This window comes from Aquarana catesbeiana, linkage group LG01 (assembly GCF_042186555.1).
Source record: "Aquarana catesbeiana isolate 2022-GZ linkage group LG01, ASM4218655v1, whole genome shotgun sequence".
Classification (NCBI taxonomy): Eukaryota; Metazoa; Chordata; class Amphibia; order Anura; family Ranidae; genus Aquarana; species Aquarana catesbeiana.
This window is the reverse complement of record NC_133324.1, coordinates 983,933,769-983,942,857: the sequence shown is the minus strand read 5'-3', so window position 1 is coordinate 983,942,857 and position 9,089 is coordinate 983,933,769.

Here is a 9,089-nt window from a genome sequence, read left to right as displayed (position 1 = left end):
TTAATTCGTTGGGCGAGTGGCAGCCAATGGAGGGATTGGCAGAGAGGGGTAGCAGACACTGATCGGTTTGTAAGGTGGATGAGTCTGGCAGCAGCATTCATGATAGACTGAAGGGGGGATAGTCTATTTAAAGGTAAGCCAATGAGGAGGGAGTTGCAGTAGTCGAGGCGAGAGATAACCAGGGAGTGAATCAGGAGCTTTGTAGTTTCACTGGTTAGAAAGGGACGTAGTTTAGAGATGTTGCGGAGGTTGAGGCGGCAAGCTTTGGAAAGTGATTGGATGTGGGGCTGAAAGGAGAGTTCAGAATCCAGGATAACACCTAGCACCCTGACATGTGGGGACGGGTGGATGGTTTTGTCATTGCTCTTCACAGAGAAGTCAGGGGAAGAGGCACGTGGGGGAGGAAATATTATAAGCTCGGTTTTGGACAAGTTGAGTTTGAGGAAGTGGTGTGACATCCATACAGATATGTCGGTTAATAAGTTAGTGATGCGTGAAGAGACTGATGGAGTGAATTGAGGGGTGGAGAGATAGATTTGTGTGTCATCAGCATAGAAATGATATTGAAAGCCGTGAGAGGCTATCAGCTGACCCAGGGAAGAGGTGTAGATTGAAAATAAAAGAGGTCCAAGAACAGAACCTTGGGGGACCCCGACAGAGAAGGGAAGAGGAGTGGAGGAAGTAGAATTGTAAGTGACACTGAAGGTGCGTTGGGATAGGTAGGATGAGAGCCACTGAAGAGCACAGTCACGGAGACCAATGGAGTGAAGTTTTTTGAGGAGGAGGGGGTGGTCAACCGTGTCAAAGGCAGCTGAAAGATCCAGAAGTAGGAGTACAGAATAGTGTCCGTTGGTTTTTGCAGTTAGTAGGTCATTTGTGAGTTTTAAAAGAGCAGTTTCTGTGGAGTGTTGAGGGCGAAATCCAGATTGAAGGGGATCAAGAAGGTTGTTTTTAATGAGGTGGTCACTCAGTTGGTTGTAAACCAGGCGTTCAAGGAGTTTAGAGGAAAAGGGGAGCAAGGAGATAGGGCGTAGGTTGTTAAGATTGGTAGGGTCCAAGGATGGTTTTTTGAGTATGGGAGTGACCAGTGCATGTTTTAGAGCATCGGGGAAGACGCCAGAGGTGAGGGAGAGATTGAAGATGTGGGTTAGAGAGTGTAGGATGGGGTCACTGTATTCATTGTATCTGACACTCTTGACATGTAGACATTAGTCGGGTCAGGAGTGTCCATTCTTTTCTGGCCAGAAAGATGGAATAAAATCTCCCATACCACAGTTCTTTGTCCAACTGTCATTCACCGATATCCTACCTAATACTTGCTACTTTATAATAAGGTCTATAATAAGGTCTATAATAAGGGCTATAATAAGATCTATAATACGGTCTATAATAAGGTCTATAATAAGATCTATAATAAGGTCTATAATAAGGTCTATAATAAGGTCTATAATAAGGTCTATAATAAGATCTATAATAAGATATAATAAGATCTATAATAAGATATAATAAGATCTATAATAAGATATAATAAGATCTATAATAAGATATAATAAGGTCTATAATAAGATATAATAAGATCTATAATAAGATATAATAAGATCTATAATAAGATATAATAAGATCTATAATAAGATATAATAAGATCTATAATAAGATATAATAAGGTCTATAATAAGGGCTATAATAAGGGCTATAATAAGATCTATAATAAGATCTATAATAAGGTCTACAATAAGATCTACAATAAGGTCTATAATAAGATCTATAATAAGATCTATAATAAGGTCTATAATAAGGTCTATAATAAGATCTATAATAAGGTGGTGTTGGGATTTGCACGGCGGTGTTGGGATTTGCACGGCAGTGTTGGGATAAGGGCTATAATAAGATCTATAATAAGGTCTATAATAAGATCTATAATAAGGTCTATAATAAGGTCTATAATAAGATCTATAATAAGGTCTACAATAAGATCTACAATAAGGTCTATAATAAGATCTATAATAAGATCTATAATAAGATCTATAATAAGGTGGTGTTGGGATTTGCACGGCGGTGTTGGGATTTGCACGGCAGTGTTGGGATAAGGGCTATAATAAGATCTATAATAAGGGCTATAATAAGATCTATAATAAGGTCTATAATAAAGTCTATAATAAGATCTATAATAAGATCTATAATAAGGGCTATAATAAGATCTATAATAAGATCTATAATAAGGTCTATAATAAGATCTATAATAAGGTCTATAATAAGGTCTATAATAAGATCTATAATAAGGTCTATAATAAGGTCTACAATAAGATCTACAATAAGGTCTATAACAAGATCTATAATAAGATCTATAATAAGATCTATAATAAGGTCTATAATAAGATCTATAATAAGGTCTATAATAAGGTCTATAATAAGGTCTATAATAAGATCTATAATAAGGTCTATAATAAGGTCTATAATAAGGTCTATAATAAGATCTATAATAAGATCTATAATAAGATCTATAATAAGGTCTATAATAAGATCTATAATAAGGTCTATAATAAGGTCTATAATAAGGTCTATAATAAGATCTATAATAAGGGCTATAATAAGATCTATAATAAGATCTATAATAAGGTCTACAATAAGATCTACAATAAGGTCTATAATAAGATCTATAATAAGATCTATAATAAGGTCTATAATAAGGTCTATAATAAGATCTATAATAAGGGCTATAATAAGATCTATAATAAGATCTATAATAAGGTCTACAATAAGATCTACAATAAGGTCTATAATAAGATCTATAATAAGATCTATAATAAGATCTATAATAAGGTGGTGTTGGGATTTGCACGGCAGTGTTGGGATAAGGGCTATAATAAGATCTATAATAAGGTCTATAATAAGGTCTATAATAAGATCTATAATAAGGGCTATAATAAGATCTATAATAAGGTCTATAATAAGGTCTATAATAAGATCTATAATAAGGGCTATAATAAGATTTATAATAAGGTCTATAATAAGGTCTATAATAAGATCTATAATAAGATCTATAATAAGGGCTATAATAAGATCTATAATAAGATCTATAATAAGGTCTACAATAAGATCTACAATAAGGTCTATAATAAGATCTATAATAAGATCTATAATAAGGTGGTGTTGGGATTTGCACGGCGGTGTTGGGATTTGCTCGGCGGTGTTGGGATTTGCACGGCAGTGTTGGGATAAGGGCTATAATAAGATCTATAATAAGGTCTATAATAAGGTCTATAATAAGATCTATAATAAGGTCTATAATAAGATCTATAATAAGATCTATAATAAGGTGGTGTTGGTATTTGTACAGCGGTGTTGGGATTTGCTTGGCGGTGTTGGGATTTGCTTGGCGGTGTTGGGATTTGCACGGCGGTGTTGGGATTTGCTTGGCGGTGTTGCGATTTGCTCGGCGGTGTTGGGATTTGCACGGCGGTGTTGGGATTTGCACGGCGGTGTTGGGATTTGCACGGCGGTGTTGCGATTTGCTCGGCAGTGTTGGGATTTGCACAGTGGTAAACCTAATTTTTAGTAACAACTGAAGTGAGATGAGGCTCAGGTAAGTATAGTGGGGGTTGGGGGGAAGCTCTACACAAAAGGTTTTTATAACATGAATGTGTAGTATGGATTAACCCCTTCAATACCCGCACTTAGACACCTTCCTGCCCAGACCAATGTTCAGCTTTCAGTACTGTCACACTTTGAATGACAATTACGCGGTCATACAACACTGTGCCCAAACAATTTTTTTATCATTTTGTTCCCACAAATAGAGCTTTCTTTTGGTGGTATTTGATCACCTCTGCAATTTTTAATTTTTGCGCAACAAATAAAAAAAAGACCGAAAATTTTGAAAAAAAACAAGTTTTTCTTTATTTCTGTTACTTTTTTTGTAAATAAGTACGTTTTCTTCTTCAATGACGGGCACTGATGATGGGCACTGATAGGCGGCACTGATGGGCACTAATAGGCAGCACTGATGGGCACTGATAGGTGGCACTGGTATGCAGCACCGATGGCACTTGTTGGCAGCACTGATGGGCACTCATAGGCAGCACTGATGGGTACTTATGGGTGGCACTGATGGGCACTTATGAGTTGCACTGATAGGTGGCACGGATGGGCACTAATGGGCACTGATACGTGGGCACTGATTGGCACAGATGGGCACAGATGGGTACTTATGGGTGGCACTGATAGGTGGCACGGATGGGCACTGATAGGTGCCACTGATGGACATTGATGGGTGGCACTGATGACACTGATGGGTGACATTGCTCGGCATCCCTGTTTTATAATGTGCCACAGAGGTGCCAGTCAGTGCCCATTTGTGGGCACTGATTGGCATATTTTTTCACATGTGGATGGCCATGGGGGATGTACCTGGCCATCCACATGCTGGGGGCTTCCCTGGTGATCAAGTGTGGGCATCTGAGGGGGGGCTGCACTGATAAACAATCAGCGCAGACCCCCCTGTCTGGAGAGCCGCCGATCAGCTCTCCTCTACTCATGTCTCTCAGACACGAGTGAGGAAAAGCCGATCAACGGTTCTTCCTGTTTACATCGTGATGAGATGTGATTGGACATGGCTGATCACATGGTAAAGAGTCTCCGCTGGAGGCTCTTTACCGAGATCGGTGTAGCGGTATATCAGACTGACACACCGTACCACCGATCGCCGCGATATGCGCCCCCCACGGGCACGCGGAGGCTGTTATCCTGAAGGACGTCATATGACACCCAGTCATTATAACTGAACCACCACCTGGCCGTCATTCTGCTATAGGCCAGGCAGGAAGTGGTTAAGGTGAGAAGAACCCGCCCAGCTTTACAAGCACTTTAACTCTTCAATGGATCATTAATGGAGCACAAAGGGGATAATTATCACTGATGATAATACAGAGATGACCAGTGTCAGTGATAATGAACCCTTCATACATCATTAGTGGTCAGGAGGAATGTTTATTAACCTCTTTCCGACCGCCTCACACCGATATACGTCAGCAGAAGGACACATACAGGCAGGTTAACATACCTTTGAATCACCATACAACTAGCCCCTACCAATAGTGAAACCAAATAGCAGCGCTAAACCAATTTATATTAACCACTTGACCACTGGGCACTTAAAACCCCTTAATAACCAGACCAATTTTCAGCTTTTGGTGCTCTCACATTTTGAATGACAATTACTCAGTCATGCAACACTGTATCTATATGAAATTTTTGTCCTTTTTTTCACACAAATAGAGCTTTCTTTTGGTGGTATTTAATCACTGCTGGGTTCTTTATTTTTTGCGCTATAAAAGAAAAAAGACCGAAAAATCTGTAAAAAAATAAATTTTTCTTTGTTTCTGTTATAAAATTTTGAAAATTAGTAATTTTTCTTCATATATTTTGGCCAAAATTTATACCGCTACATATCTTTGGTAAAAATAACCCAAATTAAAAATTGATCACACCTGAAGTACTAATGGCCTATCTCATTTCTTGAGACCCTAACATGCCAGAAAGGTACAAATACCCCCCAAATGACCCCTTTTTGAAAAGAAGACATTCCAAGGTATTTAGAAAGATGCATTGTGAGTTTTTTTGAAGTTGTCATTTTTTCCCACAATTCTTTGCAAAATCAAGTTTTTTCTTTTCTTTTTTTTTTTTTTTTCACAAAATTGTCTAATCACAGGTTATTTCTCACACACAGCATATGCATACCACAAATTACACCCCAAAACACATTCTGCTATTACTCCCGAGTATGGCAATACCACATGCGTGAGACTTTTACACAGCGTGGCCACATACAGAGACCCAACATGCAGGGAGCACCTTTAGGCGTTCTGGAGCACCCAGGCCAATTCTGACATTTCTCTCCTACATGTAAAAATCATCATTTATTAGCTAGAAAATTACTTAGAACCCCAAAACATTATATATGTTTTTTTAGCAAAGACCCTAGAGAATACAATGGCGGTCATTGCAACTTTTTATCTCGCACGGTATTTGCGCAGCAATTTTTTTAACGCTTTTTTTTGGAAAAAAAAATGTTTTGTGCTTTACAAAAACCAAAACAGTAAAGTTAGCCCAATGTTTTTGCATAATGTGAAAGATGAAGTTACGCCGAGTAAATAGATACCCAACATGTCACCCTTCAAAATTGCACGCGCTTGTGGAATGGCGCCAAACTTTGCTACTCAAAAATCCCCATAGGCGATCATCATTTATTTGCTAGAAAATTACATAGAACGCCAAAACATTATATATGTTTTTTTAGCAAAGACCCTAGAGAATACAATGGCGGTCATTGCAACTTTTTATCTTGCACGATATTTGCGCAGCAATTTTTCGAACGCGTTTTTTTTTTTTTTTAAAAATGTTTTTTGCTTAAAAAAAAAACAAAACTGTAAGGTTAGCCCAATGTTTTTGCATAATATGAAAGATGAAGTTACGCCGAGTAAATAGATACCTAACATGTCACCTTTCAAAATTGCACACGCTTGTAGAATGGCGCCAAACTTCGCCACTTAAAAATCCCCATAGGTGACGCTTTAAAATTTTTTACTGGTTACAAATTTTGAGTTACAGAGGAGATCTAGGGCCAAAATTATTGCTCTCACTCTATCGATCGCAGCGATACCTCACATGTGTGGTTTGAACACTGTTTTCATATGTGGGCGGGACTTACGTATGCGTTCGCTTCTGCATGCGAGCACACGGACAGGGGCGCTTTAAAAAAATTTTCTTTTTTTTTTATTGTTCATTTTACTTTATTTATTTTAGTTTGACACTTTTTTCCCCAAAAAAATTTTTTTGATCACTTTTATTCCTATTACAAGGAATGTAAACTTCCCTTGTAATAGGAATATGGCATGACAGGTCCTCTTTACAGTGAGATATGGGGTCAATAAAACCCCACATCTCACCTCTAGGCTGTGCCTGAAATAAAAAAAAAATAAATAAAAAGATCCTGGCTTCGATCGTAGCGGTGAGTCGGTAGAAGCACCTGAGGGCGGCGGGGGGGGGGTCGTCCCCTCTCGCCTCCCGTAAGAACGATCAAGCAGTGTAACAGCCACTATGATCATTCTTATGGTGTAGGGAATCGCCGGCTGAAAAAGCTGATATCTGAATGATGCCTGTAGCTGCAACCATTATTCAGATACCCCCCCACACAAAGTCAAGGACGTCGTATGACGGCAGGCGGGAAGTGGTTAAAATGCTTTTTTTTTTTTAACACAAAGTTGTCAATTTATACAATATTTCTAACACATAACATGTACATACCAAAAATGACACCCCAAAATAGATTCTCCTACTCCTCCTGAGTACGGCAATACCACATGTGTGAGACTTCCACAGCCTGGCCACATACAGAGGCTGGGTATGGCTGAGCATGGCTGGGTATGGCTGAGCATGGCTGGGTATTGCAGAGTATCGCCGAGTATGACTGGGTATTGCAGAGTATGGCTGGGTATGGCAGAGTATGGCTGGGTATCACCGAGTATTGCAGAGTATGGCTGGGTATCACCGAGTATTGCAGAGTATGGCTGGGTATCACCGAGTATTGCAGAGTATAGCTGGGTATCACCGAGTATTGCAGAGTATGGCTGGGTATGGCAGAATATTGCGGTTTATGGCAGAGTATTGCAGATTTTTGCGGGGTATTGCAGAGCATGGCTGGGTATGGCAGAGTATGGCTGGGTATCACCGAGTATTGCAGAGTATGGCTGGGGTATTGCAGGGTATGGCAGAGTATTGCGGGGTATTGCAGGGTATGGCAGAGTATTGCGGGGTATTGCAGGGTATGGCAGAGTATTGCAGAGTATTGCAGGGTATTGCAGAGTATTGCGGGGTATTGCAGGGTATGGCAGAGTATTGCAGGGTATGGCAGAGTATTGCGGGGTATTGCAGGGTATGGCAGAGTATTGCAGGGTATTGCAGAGTATTGCGGGGTATTGCAGGGTATGGCAGAGTATTGCGGGGTATTGCAGGGTATGGCAGAGTATTGCGGGGTATTTCAGGGTATTGCAGGGTATGGCAGAGTATTGCGGGGTATTGCAGGGTATGGCAGAGTATTGCGGGGTATTGCAGGGTATGGCAGAGTATTGCAGGGGTATTCCAGGGTATGGCAGAGTATTGCAGGGGTATTACAGGGTATGGCAGAGTATTGCAGGGGTATTCCAGGGTATGGCAGAGTATTGCAGGGGTATTCCAGGGTATGGCAGAGTATTGCAGGGGTATTGTGGGCATAGCAGAGTATTGTGGGGCATTGCAGAGAGAATTGCAGAGTATTGCACAGCATTGCAGGGCATGCAGAGCATTATGGATGGCTGAGCATGGATGGATGGATGGCTGGATGTCTCTGTGCAGCGCTGTGGGCACTACACATCCAGCCCACAACGCTGCAGCCATCCATCCATCCCCCTCTCCGCTCATGGTGTACCGATCGGTACACAGGAGGGGAGGAGAGGAACCAGCGTCATCAGATGACGCCGGTTTGTTTACATGTGATCGCACCGTCTTTTGACGGCGCAATAACATGGTAAACGCCCGCGATTAGCGGCCATTTACCGAGATCTGTGATGCGCCGGGTCCTCTGGACCCGGCGGTCACGGATGCTCTCGAGTGCGCGCCCTAGGGGGCGCGCGAGAGCAGAATTCTGGGAGGACGTCCCTGGACGCCCTCCCAGAGTTAAGAAACTGCCCTGTAGCCGTCATTTGGCTATGGGCCGGTTGTTAAGCGGTTAAATAAACAAGTGGAAAACTACATAAACAATACAAAAAACTGTAAAGTATAAATATTGTAATGATGATAAATCCACAACACAGTGTACCAAATATTATAAACCGTGTCCTAAAAAAATGTGTGTATGATCAATTATGTGAATAAGTGATCCATAAACACAATAAATAATGTGATAAGTATGTGAAGTCCTTTAAATAGACGACCAAAAATGTAAAGAGTCCAAAAAATGGTGATAAACGAATAGTGATAAATATATATATATTCCTTTTGACGTGAATCCGTGACGTGATAATGAAGATCTTCAATAAATTAATCTTTCACCACAC